This window comes from Ascidia mentula, chromosome 4 (genome assembly GCF_947561715.1).
Source record: "Ascidia mentula chromosome 4, kaAscMent1.1, whole genome shotgun sequence".
Classification (NCBI taxonomy): domain Eukaryota; kingdom Metazoa; phylum Chordata; class Ascidiacea; order Phlebobranchia; family Ascidiidae; genus Ascidia; species Ascidia mentula.
The window spans coordinates 14,212,116-14,228,936 of NC_138569.1; positions in this window are offsets into that span (position 1 = coordinate 14,212,116).

Genomic DNA, 16,821 nt, shown 5'->3' on the forward strand with positions numbered 1-16,821 from the left:
CCAATATTGTGTGTCAACTTAATATGCAAATTCGAATTAAAAATATTACTGACTGTAAGGTTTGCAGTTTTCCATATCTCTTGGCTTCTAACATACCGTTGTAATTACCGTTGATTTGTCCAATGGCGCCACAAAGTTGACATTTGCTTCTACGTATTTCTTAATTTTATATCATAGGTGTTGCCCACGAGGTGGCGGAAGGTAACTTTTGTTCCCCTACAAATAAAGAACAATTACTTCTATGCTGAGTTCAAATCCCGGTGCGGTCAAAAAAATAAAAAATAAATAAATAAAAATAAAATACAAACAAATACTTCTAAGTTTTCATAATGGCGTTAGCACCACTTTTTCACATAAAGCATGTGTCATTGCAAAATAAAAGTAGTCGCTTGCAACCACACACAAATTATAAATGAGCAATTCGTGACCAATTTTGTTTGTTAAAAACTTGTTGAATTGGGTGAAAAAATAATTTGGTAAAAAATGTGTACTCAGTTATATTTGATTAAGAAATATAAAATATTAAAGGTACAAAGGAAAAACGCTGGAAGTTACCCAGGAAGAGTCTTCTTTATTTTCCATCTCATATATTTCCTCTAAAAATAACCTCAAGTCGGTGTATGCTGGTTGGTCGTTGATTGGAGGTGAAGAAAATGCTCCACAAATTCCCAGACTCAGCAAAAGCAAACTTGCAACCAAGCAAATATTTCCCAGAAACCGCATGGCGACTGATCGACTACTGGATTTCAGAATACAACTCGATAGCTTGCACTGTTATATTACTGTACTCACTAGTGACTAAACAATATGCTAAGATTTCCTTTTTTATTTCTGATCTAAGTAAAATTATGTTTATGTAGCCAGGCAACGTTGGCATTGTTTTGTAATGCAGTGTAAACATATGTTGTTTATGTTTTAAACTTAAGTGACTCTACTTTTTTGTTTAATTCTGAGGAAAAATATGCTACAATTTATAAAACACAAACAATTTATTTAGATGACATGTCATTTTGACTATTTAAAAGTAGTTTTTATAAAATAAAGCTTCCATGCAATTAAGACTGAAAATTACAAATACCGGAGATTACAAAGCCTTTATTACATCACAAGCGACTAAAACCTACTTATGGAGTAATTAGCTACTATAAGTTATTACCAAGTTATATGCGGAGTTTTATTCAAACATTTCGCTGTTACGCACAGGCAGTTGTTTATTCGTTTGCAGAGCGGTGTTTTAACAGAAGAGCTACCCACAAAATATTTGGTCCCCACCGGGCTGACTAACCCACTGCACCAAAGTGAGCATTTTGGTGACTTAGACGCTCAGTTGTTCGTTGACTTGATTTGACGTTAAGCGGAGTATGTTTGATTTACTGCGGGGTTTATCCTGGTATAACGGGTGCTCTCTATCAAGTTATACAATAACCTTTGATTTGTATGCAAAGCTACAGGAAACACAAAACAAGAGTGTAGTGAGTTTATGGTCTATTTTATTATGTTTAAATACAGCATAAGTGTCATTAAAAAAAATTAATTCTAATTTTGTCACCTCATATGTAGGCATAGACACAAAAATATGTCATCCAAGACATCTAGGTACAGTGAACAACATCTCAGTTGGTAGAGCCTTGGGCCTGGTTAGCCCAGAGTCGTGAGTACAAACCTCACCGGGAACTTGATTTTTCAAATCTCGCTCCGACTTGTCAGGAAAAGGTGGCTGATCCAGCTAAGCTGCATTGCCTGGGCTGCCTAGCCCGAAAATCTCATGATAATTGAAATGAACTTGTTATTAATTTAAATACATGCGCAGTTATTTTGGTGATTTTTAAAATGTTGTTGAAACACAGATGTTATTGAACACAGTCCTATAGCTCCGTCACGCGGAAGTTATTTCATGGAAACATTAAAGTGGTACAGTAAATATTACGGAACCCTATTTTATGTTACACTGAAAGAAAAACATATATTTTCTACAAAATTATATAAAACATTAAACATTTTATGTTGACACTGTCCGTACATGATTGCATAGTTCAACAGAATATTGTAAAACACGATTAAATCTAACTTTATTAAGTTCTGCAAAATTATTTGGCATTCATTTAGATATACATGGCAAACTTTTCATTAGCCTTGTTTGTAGTACATTATTACACAAAACCTTTAATCAGAGCTGTTCAGCTACTGCGTAACAAAACGTAACAGTGTCAAAATCAGCATTAACAGAGATTTCGTGACATTTAATGAAATTACTAATAAAGCTGATTTGAAAGAAACAACACCTTACGTTTTTTTGCACTCACCGGATATAGGTCGCCAAAATCTGATGCAGAATGCAAGAAAAACGTTTAAAGCGATCGTGACCAGTTTTTATGGCAATATTGAAGCTGGCATTATTTCTACGGTAATGTGTCAGCGAATTCAAACCATTTGTAATCTCCATGGGTGCCGCGAGCTTTTCTTTTTATTCACTCACCATCAGGTTTACTGGTAATGTGGCCATATTGCGAACACAATTGTGATTATGACACAACACCCCATTTAGCTCGGTTCACTTAGTACACTCAGTGCTGTAACAACCTTAGTTTTATTTTAAGTTTTTTTGTCTTCATGCTGTTGCACTGGGTGAAAAACTCGCCCATGGTTCATTTTCTGCGTGGTTGCTAAAGATGTTGTATTGAAGCCTAGCTCTACATGAAAATTTGTGTGTCATGCATTAACCAGAAAATCTTGCAAAATAATAAAACTTTAGATGTGGAGGTAATGCTACCTAGCTTTTCCCTGGTGTTATCAACCACCATTAAGCACACACCCCTTGTGTATACGAATATGTGCAGCCCATAGTATTGCTAAATTTTGTTAATGTCTAAAATCGTGATCAAAACTCCTATATAAAAAGCATTACTTTCTGATTTATTAAGTGGCTACTGCGGTCGCATGAAACATAATACGCAAACAAGTATTTGCAGCAACAGTGGTTTGAAGTATAACATTTGCACAACTTAGGAAGTACTAAAAACCGATTATATACGAGGTTGGTCCACAACGAACGACGGTGGTCAAGGTCTACCAACATTAAAAACAAAGGTCAATTTGAACATAGTTACACCAAAAACAAGTGAGGATATATGGCATCATTGAACAGTAATGTTTTGTGTGATTGGCATTATTTTGTAGTTGTATATAGTTTGTAGTTGAATTTAGATTGATAAAAAGAGTTGCAACAAATGTCTAGAATTGTAGACTTACAACTAACTGGTTCGCACTCAACGACAAAACAAGTACCAACATACATAAATCCAATGCACTGTACAATACTAATTGGCTTGTTTTCACTTTTGCGTGAAAGAGATATGTTGGCGTAGCAGATTACGCGACATTTGAAAGGCATTTCAAAAGAAAACTGTTTGCGATTTATAAAGTAACGGCAGCAAACAGCAAAGCAATAGGTACAAATACCATTCTGTGAGCAAACGACGTTGGCAAGCAGCAAGGCACCAGTGATGATTGTCCGGCCTTACAGTTAGGTTAATATGAAGTAGCCGTTATCCTTGTAGCTGTAGGCTATAGGATGATGAATGGACTTCTGAAACAATCGAATAATATGACATAATTGGTCGAATCCACGGCCAAATGAAATGTTTGTAAAATAACCGCGTTTTTATGTAAGTTGTTTTCTATGTAAATGTAACTGTGTAAATGTAGATGTAAAAAAGTTACTTTTGCACACGAGGCAAGCACTTTGTCCTGTTCGCTTTACTTTTAGTTGCAAATGATTTTGATAAGACTAAGTAAGGAATTAAATAAAGTAAATTACAGTTTAAAGAAAGTTTGTACATCAACGCGCGACGACTGGAGTCGGTGTGGAAAGAATTTGGAGATTTACGTAAGATAAACACTTTTATCAAATGGATCATTCAATTTACAATTATAGGGAACGTAGACCATTTCGATAGTCCATTAAGGGGTATTGCATTCTGTTGCAGGATTTTCAGATTGTGTGTCTCATGAAGTCAGCTTAGGTGTGCCGCGAAACTTCTTTTCTTAACTACAAAAATCGACTAGTTTCGGCAAAAAAGTTTTCAATTAATTTAGGAACAAACAATATTCGAAACTAAAAGCTGTTCATAAACAACTGAGAATGTGCTTAGGTCATTGAAATTAGTTGACTTAAAAGTGACTACTGTATTTACCTTTGAGTTTAAGGCGTATTGAAAGATCTAATCTTACTCTTGTCCAAAAGTGACATCGGATATTCGTTCTGCAATGTTGGAGATATATTTCTTGTACTTGGGATTTTTTTGTGAAAACTTGGCAACGGAAGTGTTGAATTCATCTTCCGTGTTTCGTAAATCGAATGAAACAGCCATTGATTTGAGTACGCTGGACGGCAGCTCCACCTACCGATACAGAAACGAAGTCGTTATTTACAAACTGTGAATATGGAATGACGTAGCACCAATTCGTAAGCTGATAGGTTGATACAGTGGCACTGTTTGCAGCTTACTTAGCATTATTGGCTTTATTGCTTCTGTAAAAATCAAAAGGTTTTTTGATATTATATACTCACAGCTATTGCACAGACGCGAGTCTTGTGTGAAATGTGAGCGAGCAAAGGCAGTGATGAGAGTTTGGTTCGAATTTCGTAATCATAATGTTTGCGAACATTGAACCCCAATTTCTCGGGGTAGATAATGTCGAGGTTAAGTTGTCTCGTTCCTCCATGATGATGTTGGACGTTGGTTTGGGAAGATTGTTGTTCCACAGCGGAGGTGCCAGATATAGGAGGTTTGCTATGAAAATAACAGCGTTAATATTCGCACAGATTTCCATTAGGGGTGCACCGGAAGTTCGGTTTGCCGAATTTATTCGGCCGAAACCAAGGTTTTTATAATCATTCTTTTTTTTACCGCATGCAACACTGATACGCAAAGTTTAGTATAGTGTAGAATCATTGTTCAAACTGTACTAATGTGTTTTATTTGTTAATTGTCATCGAAATCAACTTTAGGAAGTTGGTACAGCATTCTTTAAGTGCCAATGAAAGGCTGTATGATATAGGATCAGATTCATTCTAGCACATGTTTTGTTGAAATTTTTTGCGATTTTAAAGAGATGGACACCAAAATTAGTTTCGGTTTATTCGGCTTATCTAAGCCCGGCTTAAAATTGCTATGCAGAAACCCCGCTTAACTCCTTCTCAGCTAAGCTCGGCTTAACTTTTGGCGGGAAATTGTAGATCCCGGTTGTCAGGCATTCGGTGGATTGGCAGTGCAGTGTTTTCACATTACAGGCCACTTCTTTCGAAGATACGGCGCAAAAAAAGTTAAAAATAGAGCTTTTTACGTTTGTAGTGAATTGAATTTGAAGATTTTTTTATTATTTTACCAAAGGTGAGCTACATAATTATAATTAACTAGTTTAGGTAGTAGTAGTACAGTTTTTTTTTAAATAAATAAGTTTTGTATTTGCAGATAGGTGTACCTTTGTTATTTTACATTCGTAACAAAAATATTAAAAAATCTTATTTGAAAATGGCTCAGAATATGCCATCCACCCCCGTCCAACCCTCACAGGCCAAAAGACCGTGCAGTGAAAATTTCACTGAAACTGAGCGGTGTCTATTTGTTGACATTATTGGAGAAGGTGATTTCTTCTCCATAATTGAAAACAAAAGGACTGATGGGGCTCCCTTGAAGACCAAAAAGGAAAAATGGTCGCTTGTTGCTGACAAGTTTAATGCCTGCACATCATCGCAGACAAGGAATGTGGACGCCTTGCAGAGGTTGTGGAAAAACCTCAAAGACAAGGCTCGCAAGGGATCAACCGCCCAGCGAAGAGCCACTTTCCAAACTGGAGGCGGCAAGCCAGCTGAGCCATTAGATGCTTTGTCGAGCAGAGTCTCAGGTATATAGAAGCCGTTTGACAATTTTTTGTTGTGATTTGCTAAAATAGTTTTGCTTGCTTTTGTAGCCATGATATCCGGGCAGGTACACCCGCTGTGCAACCTGTTCGAAAAGGATGTGGAACTTGGCTCTGGTCAAGTAGAAGTTGGTGAGGTTTTATGTGTTGAGGGATTTAAGCTTAGATCATCAAAGTGTTTTATGACAGATAGTATCAAACAGTTATGGAAGGGTTATTCAGAGACAGGTTTAGAAAAAAGGAAGTGATAGACAAAATGTTTTCTATAGACACAGAGATTTTTATGCAAGAATTATTATATGGCAGAACTTGTAAGTGATCATGCGGAGGTGGATCCTGACGTCTTCCTTGTGCAGGCTGCAGCACCCCTAAGCAATGCTGAAGGGTGTTGCAGTTCTGCAAGGTCTGCCCCTCAACGCAGCTATGCTGATATGAGAAGGGAGATGTTGGAGAAGGAGATGTTGTGGAGAGCCCAACAACATCAGTGGCTCCGCAACCAGGAGGAGAGAGAGGTTCGGAAGGAGGAGAGAGAAAAGATCGAACATGATCTTAAAGTTCAGCTTCTGAAACGCCCACTAGGTTTATGAATTTTTGTATGCATTCTTGTATGAAGATGTAGCAGAGTTAATTTGTAGTTTTTTTTAATTCATGTAGTTTTAACAAAATTAACTCTGATGCATTTTCACATTAGTGCATATAACAGTTCATTTACCTATTTGGATTTTTCGTATTTTAACCTTAGTGGAGAATTGTTTGTTTTTGTTGTTACATAACTAAGGTTAGTTCATCGAAAATTACTTGACTACTTGTTCCCTCCTTATGAAATAAAATAAAATCATTTAATAAAAATTTTATGAGAAAATTTTATTGAACTTTGTTGTTTCTTGTTTTCATTCTTATTTCTTTATTACAATGAACAAGAGGGCCTGCTTGTTTATTGCTTTACTTTGTTTTTGTCCTATAATCCTAATATTGATCTCAAGGAAGGGCCTCTGTCCTGCTTTAACAAAAAAAACCTTGAGAAGTGATGTATTAGGTAGGACAGCAGGACAGATCGACAAAGTCGAGTCAAAAGGCTAAATAAAGTGCATTATTTTTACAGTTTGAACCATTGCATAAATGCACAATAAATGGATGGATTTCTGTTTCAGTCAATAACATTGTCATCTTTGAGACATATGCACTTTTGTTTAATGTATGGGTGTCCGAAGTGGCCCCCTGCGGTATTGATTTGGGCATGAAGTTCTTTAAAAATGTAAGTTAAATAAAACTGTCCTTCTCAGCAGGAAACGAAATGATTGATATGTAGTCGTATATATGCATATAATTTTTTTTGCCTTAAAACTACGAAGAAAAACACTGGTCCGGCATCTTTACCTGATTAAAATTCCTCATTTAAAAAAGTGTGGGTGCCCCTGGTTTAATACAAAACAAACACTTGTTGCAGTTACAGTATTTATTTCCATGAGCCATACAGAATAATAAAACACAATAGAATTTGTACACAAAATTTGAGATTTTCCAATCGCACCCATGAGGTAATCCCTGTGCGATCATTAGGTTTTTTAGTAGGCAGGAGCTCTATTATACCTGCTTTTACATGAAAAAAACTATTACATATTTCAAAAACTGCAAAATTTAAAAGGCATTATACAATACAAATTATGAAAAATGATGCTCAATAAAGTATTGTCTAAATCTTCTGCCATTAGTTAATGATGGTGCCTCTGCAGGTGGTGTGATGTTGATTTCTTCATCACTGGCTTCAAAAGGAATAACATCTCTTCTTTGAATTGCGAAGTTATCGAGGCACACAACTGCAACTATAATTGGAAGAGAGTTTTCAAGTTTTGTCCGCAAGGGAATTCGAAGACATCGAAACCGCTGCTTCAAAACTCCAAAAGTTCTTTCGATAATTCCTCTTGTTTTTATGTGACTGCGATTATATCGAATTTCAGCTGGTGTTTGGGGATTCTGCAAGGGGGTTACCAAATATTTACGACATGCATACCCCCCATCACCAAGTAAAATGCCAGCATGGTGGTTGTCTTCCATCTCTGCACATAACCTGCTGTTATCGAAAATCCTGGAGTCATGAGTGGAACCAGGCCATCGTGCAACAACATTAGTAATTTGCATCGATGGGTCTCAGACACATTGGACATTGATGGAAAAATAACCCTTACGGTTGAGAAACACTTCTGTATTATCACCTCCAGGGGAGACTATTGGTATGTGAGTACAGTCAATAGCTCCGATGATGGGAGGGAAACCGAGATATTGAAAAGAACTTTTGCTTCACAGACGACAGTTCATTAGCACTTGGAAGCTTGATCAGAGTGTGGTGTAGCGATGCAATTAAACAAGTAATTCGCTTTACAACACGACACACAGTGGTTTGATGGCATTTAACCAAATCTCCATCACTAGTTTGAAAATGACCAGTTGCATAAAACCGCAAGGTAATCAGCAGCTGAATCATAGATGGTATGGCTTGCTGTCTCTGTGTAATACCAGGTTGTAATTTGGTATATAGTTCATCAACAACGTCTTTTGTAAATCGGTACCGGGATCTAAATTCTGCATCAGTGTAACGCTCCAAAGGGTTTTGCCAGTCATGAAGAGTCCTGTGTGGAATTGATGTTGTTTCTTCAACAAGATCTAAATCATCATCATCAAGGAATGATAGAAGGTCCAAGGTTTCCATTTTAGCAGACTATTTAAATGTTATAGATCAACTTCTTTAAATAATGCCTAAATTTAATAAAATTTGAAACCAAGTTAGAAAAAATGCTCTATTTGGTAATAGTCTGATTGCAAAATCATGTTGTTGTAAAATTTACTTAAAATATGACATGTCAATGTACATCAAATCATTTTCTGCACAATTGTTGCACCCTAAAACAATTTTGCTCACTAAAATTAAAAAATTGACTATACTATCACCCCAGATTGGAAAGTTTGCAAACTGCGCGGAGGATTTTTTTCTGTCGGTGGTGATTGCGCGGATTGTGCGCGGAATAGCGATTTTTTTGCGCGGATTGTAGTAGATTTTTTTGTTGTTTAGTACACTTTGCCTTTAGTAACAAGCCTATTTTCCCTTTGACAAAAAACACTGGAATAATGTATTTTTAAGAACCGATTCATAATACTTTAATGTTATTAGCGTTTACTTGAATAAAATTGCACTTTTCACAGATGATTATATCCGCTTTTTAAGCGGTTATCAGGTACAATGACTTGGCGTAGTTGCCACGGGTGGCGAAAGCTAGTCTGGAGGGTTGCGAGTTGGAATCCCGTGGTTGCAACTTTTTTCTCCAGGAACTTATTAATGGTGTTCTTCTTTCTGGCACGGAGCTGCAACGCATTTAACCAAACAAAACCATTTGCCACAAACAACCGTGAAGCAAAAACAAGTGTTTCAAAACGTTTTAACTTTATTTACGCTTGATTTGTAACTTGCCAGTTGCCATCACGAAAATTTATGCAAGAAAGGGAAACTTTGGTTCCTAATTTTTTTGTCGTGTAACCACTTTTGAAGCAGCGCCATGCCTATGTTTACTCCGACGACCTTTCGATACAGGGATGAGTGCCATCCCATGTTTCTTGCTGCCTTTAACATAAAGTTTGGCCATCTCGTATAACGCCTCGTCACACTGGATTGCATGGGGCATAGAACAATCAACGATTGTTCCGTTTTTGAGAACTTCAAAACTTTTTTCCATTACTCGTAGATTGACTCGACAACTGCTTCAGTGCCTGTTTTTGCATACATAATATGAAAAACCAAGCAAAATTCCTGACCAATTTTCGCGTATAGCTCGGGGTCGATGTACCTATATGGCGCGGATAAACTTTCTTTCGTTAAATAAGGCAGCATTAAACGATCTTCCATCATCGAAAGAAACTTTGGTGAACGTTTTAGAAAAGAAGGAAAACTCAAGAAACCGAGTTGTAGAAACATCAATTTTAGAAAATGGCTCTTAGCTTGGGTCGCAATCTTCCGTCTTAATGTGATCAAACATTACGGCAAAGTGAGTTTGAAACATAGGCTAATCCCCAAACTACATTAAGTAAGGTTGACTGTAACCTCCTATATATGCGCGCAGAAAACTCGGCCCAAGAATTCAAAAACGCATGTTTTTCCAAAAAAAGATCAAATGGATTTCCAAATTTGACGAATGTGCGTAATTTCGCCATTATAAAATACAGATGGCAAATACTGCATTCACCCCGCTCGACCTTGTCCTTTTTTCGTTGTTCGTGATTTTCGAGAGAAGGAGAGAAAAAAATCAACGCTCAGGTCAGTGAAGCATATCCAAAGAGCCTTCAAACCGAACATTGGCACAGAACAGTTGGGGTCTTGGGGAAAAGTCATCAGTGTTGCAAGACTTGGAGCGATTTGTGCGCGGATTAATAATTTTTGCGCGGATTGCTAGTAAAATAACGAAAATTGCGCGGATTTTTGACCGATTTTAAAAATTCTGCGCGGAGGATAAATCCTCCGCGCACGACATATTTTCCAATCTGGCTATCACCTTTTTCAGACAACTTACCACTAAAAAACAACCCAGCACCCAGATTGGAAAGTTTGCAAACTGCGCGGAGGATTTTTTTCTGTCGGTGGTGATTGCGCGGATTGTGCGCGGAATAGCGATTTTTTTGCGCGGATTGTAGTAGATTTTTTTGTTGTTTAGTACACTTTGCCTTTAGTAACAAGCCTATTTTCCCTTTGACAAAAAACACTGGAATAATGTATTTTTAAGAACCGATTCATAATACTTTAATGTTATTAGCGTTTACTTGAATAAAATTGCACTTTTCACAGATGATTATATCCGCTTTTTAAGCGGTTATCAGGTACAATGACTTGGCGTAGTTGCCACGGGTGGCGAAAGCTAGTCTGGAGGGTTGCGAGTTGGAATCCCGTGGTTGCAACTTTTTTCTCCAGGAACTTATTAATGGTGTTCTTCTTTCTGGCACGGAGCTGCAACGCATTTAACCAAACAAAACCATTTGCCACAAACAACCGTGAAGCAAAAACAAGTGTTTCAAAACGTTTTAACTTTATTTACGCTTGATTTGTAACTTGCCAGTTGCCATCACGAAAATTTATGCAAGAAAGGGAAACTTTGGTTCCTAATTTTTTTGTCGTGTAACCACTTTTGAAGCAGCGCCATGCCTATGTTTACTCCGACGACCTTTCGATACAGGGATGAGTGCCATCCCATGTTTCTTGCTGCCTTTAACATAAAGTTTGGCCATCTCGTATAACGCCTCGTCACACTGGATTGCATGGGGCATAGAACAATCAACGATTGTTCCGTTTTTGAGAACTTCAAAACTTTTTTCCATTACTCGTAGATTGACTCGACAACTGCTTCAGTGCCTGTTTTTGCATACATAATATGAAAAACCAAGCAAAATTCCTGACCAATTTTCGCGTATAGCTCGGGGTCGATGTACCTATATGGCGCGGATAAACTTTCTTTCGTTAAATAAGGCAGCATTAAACGATCTTCCATCATCGAAAGAAACTTTGGTGAACGTTTTAGAAAAGAAGGAAAACTCAAGAAACCGAGTTGTAGAAACATCAATTTTAGAAAATGGCTCTTAGCTTGGGTCGCAATCTTCCGTCTTAATGTGATCAAACATTACGGCAAAGTGAGTTTGAAACATAGGCTAATCCCCAAACTACATTAAGTAAGGTTGACTGTAACCTCCTATATATGCGCGCAGAAAACTCGGCCCAAGAATTCAAAAACGCATGTTTTTCCAAAAAAAGATCAAATGGATTTCCAAATTTGACGAATGTGCGTAATTTCGCCATTATAAAATACAGATGGCAAATACTGCATTCACCCCGCTCGACCTTGTCCTTTTTTCGTTGTTCGTGATTTTCGAGAGAAGGAGAGAAAAAAATCAACGCTCAGGTCAGTGAAGCATATCCAAAGAGCCTTCAAACCGAACATTGGCACAGAACAGTTGGGGTCTTGGGGAAAAGTCATCAGTGTTGCAAGACTTGGAGCGATTTGTGCGCGGATTAATAATTTTTGCGCGGATTGCTAGTAAAATAACGAAAATTGCGCGGATTTTTGACCGATTTTAAAAATTCTGCGCGGAGGATAAATCCTCCGCGCACGACATATTTTCCAATCTGGCCCAGCACCCTCTCTTTTGAACAATTATTCAATAATCTAACAAAAATTCTTACATTCTGCCACCTGTAGCACAAATATTAGCTATTTTTGCCGTTTTTACCGACTGTCGACCCGAACTCAGGAAACCTGGCAGCGCAGTTCTGCCGTCGTCAAGTAGTTGCTACGTCCAAAAGTTAAGCGGGGTTTTAAGCGCCCGACAATCCCCGCTTAACTTATGACGTCTTAAGCAGGGATTTAAGCCGCGCTTAAAGTTAAGCGAGGTTTCTGCATAGCGCTTAAAAGTTAAGCGGGGATTTAAGCCGAGTTTAAAGTTAAGCGGGGTTTCTGCATACCACCCATAGAAGTAAAGACAAACTCTTTTGTAAGGCACATGAAAAATATCTCAGAAATAGGCGGCAAGTTTTTCCTGCTAAAGGGCTGAAACGCAGCTGCAGCCGCAATTATATTTGCAACGTTTATTGATTATTACTCCGGCATATTCAGTGTATTTATCAGTGTGAGTGTTGATAGTTGAAGCCATTCCCTATTCGATTCCTCGAAAAATAAACCATCTTATCATATTGTAGATGTAAATGTTCTTTAAAAGTTTTCTATAAATTCATTAAACATCGCAATTCATTTAAAACCTAACAATAAAGTCTCTATTTTATATCATGACAAAAGCTATAGTAAGAAAAATCATTCACTATGCATATCAAAATCAACCGTCGTCTGTGACATAACAATGGCTTTGTTGCGTATTTCTTGTATGTAATGCTAAGTACAGAAATAAACGTTAAGTAATTTCCAAAGAGAGGAAAAAGTTACAACTAACAATACTAAATAAAGTAATTATGCCCTTTTATAGTTGAATGTGAATTAAATGTCTATCTTTTTTATTTAAATTGAAAAAAAATGAAGCTTATATTTAAATCATAAACAACATGCATACATTGTGTTACAAAACAATGGCCACGTCTCCTGGCAACCCAACTACAATTTTACATCGACTTGAAACTGGAAATCTTGGAATCTTGTCTAGTGAACACAGTGTTATCACAGTGCAAGCTATCGAGTTGTATTCTGAAATCCGGTTGTTGATCAGTCGCCATGCGGTTACTTGGAAATATTTGCTTGGTTGCAAGTTTGCTTTTGCTGAGTCTGGGAATTTGTGGAGCATTTTCTTCACCTCCAATCAACGACCAACCAGCACCGACTTGAGGTTAATTTTAGAGGAAATATATGATATAAAGGTCTATTTTAAATAACATCCGTGTGGTGGAGCTAGAGGATAATTACTAATAACATCCGTGTGGTGGAGCTAGAGGACTATTTTGAAAAACATCCGTGTGGTGGAGCAAGAGGATAATTACAAATAACATCCGTGTGGTGGAGCTAGAGGACTATTTTGAAAAACATCCGTGTGGTGGAGCTAGAGGATTATTATAAATAACATCCGTGTGGTGGAGCTATAGGTCTATTTTAAATAACATCCGTGTGGTGGAGCTAGAGGATTATTATAAATAACATCCGTGTGGTGGAGCTATAGGTCTATTTTAAATAACACCCGTGTGATGGAGCTAGAGGATAATTATAAATAACATCCGTGTGGTGGAGCTAGAGGACTATTTTGAAAAACATCCGTGTGGTGGAGCTAGAGGATTATTATAAATAACATCCGTGTGGTGGAGCTAGAGGACTATTTTGAAAAACATCCGTGTGGTGGAGCTAGAGGAATATTATGAATAACATCCGTGTGGTGGAGCTAGAGAACTATTTTAAATAACATCTGTGTGGTGGACCTAGAGAACCGCTGGAGAACAAAACACGATTAAATCTAACTTGATAAAGTTCTGCAAAATTATTTGGCATTCATTTAGATATACATGGGTAAACATTTCTTAAATTGTGCGTTGTTATGTGCCAGATTTGTTACATGAGCAAGTACGCGGAAAAGAAACCGACTTTTACCAATTTCTTTTATTTTTTTGAGCAGTGATTGTCAGTTATACGAAGCCTAAAAATAAACACTTTAGCCTATACCTTCATAAAAGTAAATGGTCGTGTATTGTATGGAGTATCTCACATATTTTGTTGTGTCTGTTTTTTTTTCGCGTCATTGTTACTTGTCCTTTGTTTACGTATTTTTAACAACAATATTAATACGACAAAATAAGAAAAGAAGGTAGTTTAGTAAATATTGCGGAACCCCGAAACATATACTTTCCTCCAACCCGCTCTCCTCCGGTCATGAATGCAAAGTTCAACAGAATATTTTCGTGCAAGACGGTATTTAATGTTGTTAATGTCGTGATTTAATGACTTGAAAGGAACCTTTAACATCGACGGAACCCAGGAGTGATTTTCGGAACACTATAGGCTTCCGCAGATCCCAGGTTGAACTGCGCTGTTCTAACTCCAACACAGTGAGGTTATTAGATGTATGCACGAATTTCACAATTTGCTTCAACAGCGCTGCCATAAATCTTGCCATATGTGCAGTTTCTAACAACCAGGGATTGAGACACAACGCTTGAAATCCTAGGTGTTTCACAATGCAAGAAACATCATTACTTCGAATCAAATCAATTTCATGGCTGCACTGGAGTTCACAGTAACATAGTGATTGTGAAAGAGAAAGATTTGCAACAAGATTTTTGCATGTTGACTTTACATCCTTGGAAGAAATGATCATCAACCTGTGTTCGCCTTGAGTTTCTTGTACAAAGTTGACAGTTTGGCGAGATAATTATGGGGTTCCACAGCATAACTAACTTTATTTTTTAATTATATAAAAGGCCGTAAATCATATAATTTGGACATTTTATTTTTGACAAAATTTAGATGTTGCTGCAGTTGAAGCTAGTCCACACACACCGCTAGACTGCATTTACATAACTACGTAATTATATTGCGACGCCATAAGTCTTGTATATTGTACCCGTAGGTGCCTGGGATTTGTGCATTTGTTCTCCTATGCTTATGTCACACCACACCACACTTTTATTCTTGTATTATATTGTTTCAAGCGATTCATGACATCACGCCCACATTATTGACCAATCAGCTCTCAGTAGGGAGAGCTTATAAAGTCCAGTGTGTACCTATAAATTTATTCTACTACTACCATTCTGCTTATTCTTCTATAACTTACCATCCTGCTATACTGCTATTAACTGCAATTCTCTCTAAACCTGTTAGAATCAACGTTCTTATTGCAGAGGTTGTACTGTATCGTTTTGGTAGAGCATTTAACAGATTTCAATACAATGATTACTCGGCAAATTATCCAAGATCTGATTACTTTGCAGAACGAGGTAGAAGGAGTAATTACAACCCAAGAGACTCACCCCGCGCTCACGCTATGGAGGCACTTTTAAATATCTCTGAGACAATTAGAGTTATTTACAGTCGTTAGAAATGCAAGTTTCTTACATTTAATCTTAGTTTATGAATGTCTCTTAAAACCTGCAAACTGGGGAACGTGTATTACCTGTTTGCAAGCAACTACACATGTTTGGAATTTGCAGTTTCTCATCAGCCTTGTTTGTAGTATATTATTACACAAAACCTTTTATCGAAGCTGTTCAGCTACTACGTAACAAAAAGTCACTGTGTCAATATCAGTATTAACAGTGATTTCGTGGCATTTAATGAAATTACTAATAAAGCTGATTTTGAAAGAAACAACACCTTACGTTTTTTTGCACTCAACCGGATATAGGTCGCCAAAATCTGATGCAGAATGCAAGAAAAAAGTTTAAAGCGATCGTGACCAGTTTTTACAGCAAATTTAAACCTGGCATTATTTCTACGGTAATGTGTCAGCGAATTCAAACCATTTGTAATCTCCATGGGTGCCGCGAGCTTTTCTTTTTATTCACTCATCATCAGGTTTACTGGTAATGTGGCCATATTGCAAACACAATTGTGATTATGACACAACACCCATTTAGCTCGGTTCACTTAGTCCACTCAGTGCTGTAACAACCTTAGTTTTATTTTAAGATTTTTTGTCTTCGTGCTGTTGCACTGGATGAAAAACTCGCCCATGGTTCATTTTCTGCGTGGTTGCTAAAGATGTTGTCTTGAAGCCTAGCTCTACATGAAAATTTGTGTGTCATGCATTAACCAGAAAATCTTGTAAAATAATAAAACTTTAGATGTGGAAGTAATGTTACCTAGCTTTTCCCTGGTGTTATCAACCACCATTAAGCACACACCCCTTGTGTATACGAATATGTGCAGCCCATAGTATTGCTAAATTTTGTTAATGTCTAAAATCGTGATCAAAACTCCTATATAAAAAGCATTACTTTCTGATTTATTAAGTGGCTACTGCGGTCGCATAGGAACATAATACGCAAACAAGTATTTGCAGCAACAGTGGTTTGAAGTAAAATTTGCACAACATAGGATGTACTAAACACCGATTATATACGAGGTTGGTCCACAACGAACGACGGTGGTCAAGGTCTATCAACACTAAAATCAAAGGTCAATTTGAACATAGTTACACCAAAAACAAGTGAGGATATATGGCATCATCAAATAATAATGTCTGTGTGATTCGCATTATTTTGTAGTTGTATACAGTTTGTAGTTGAATTTAGATAACGACGGTGGTCAAGGTCTATCAACACTAAAATCAAAGGTCAATTTGAACATAGTTACACCAAAAACAAGTGACGATATATTGCATCATTAAATAATAATGTTTTGTGTGATTGGCATTATTTTGTAGTTGTACACAGTTTGT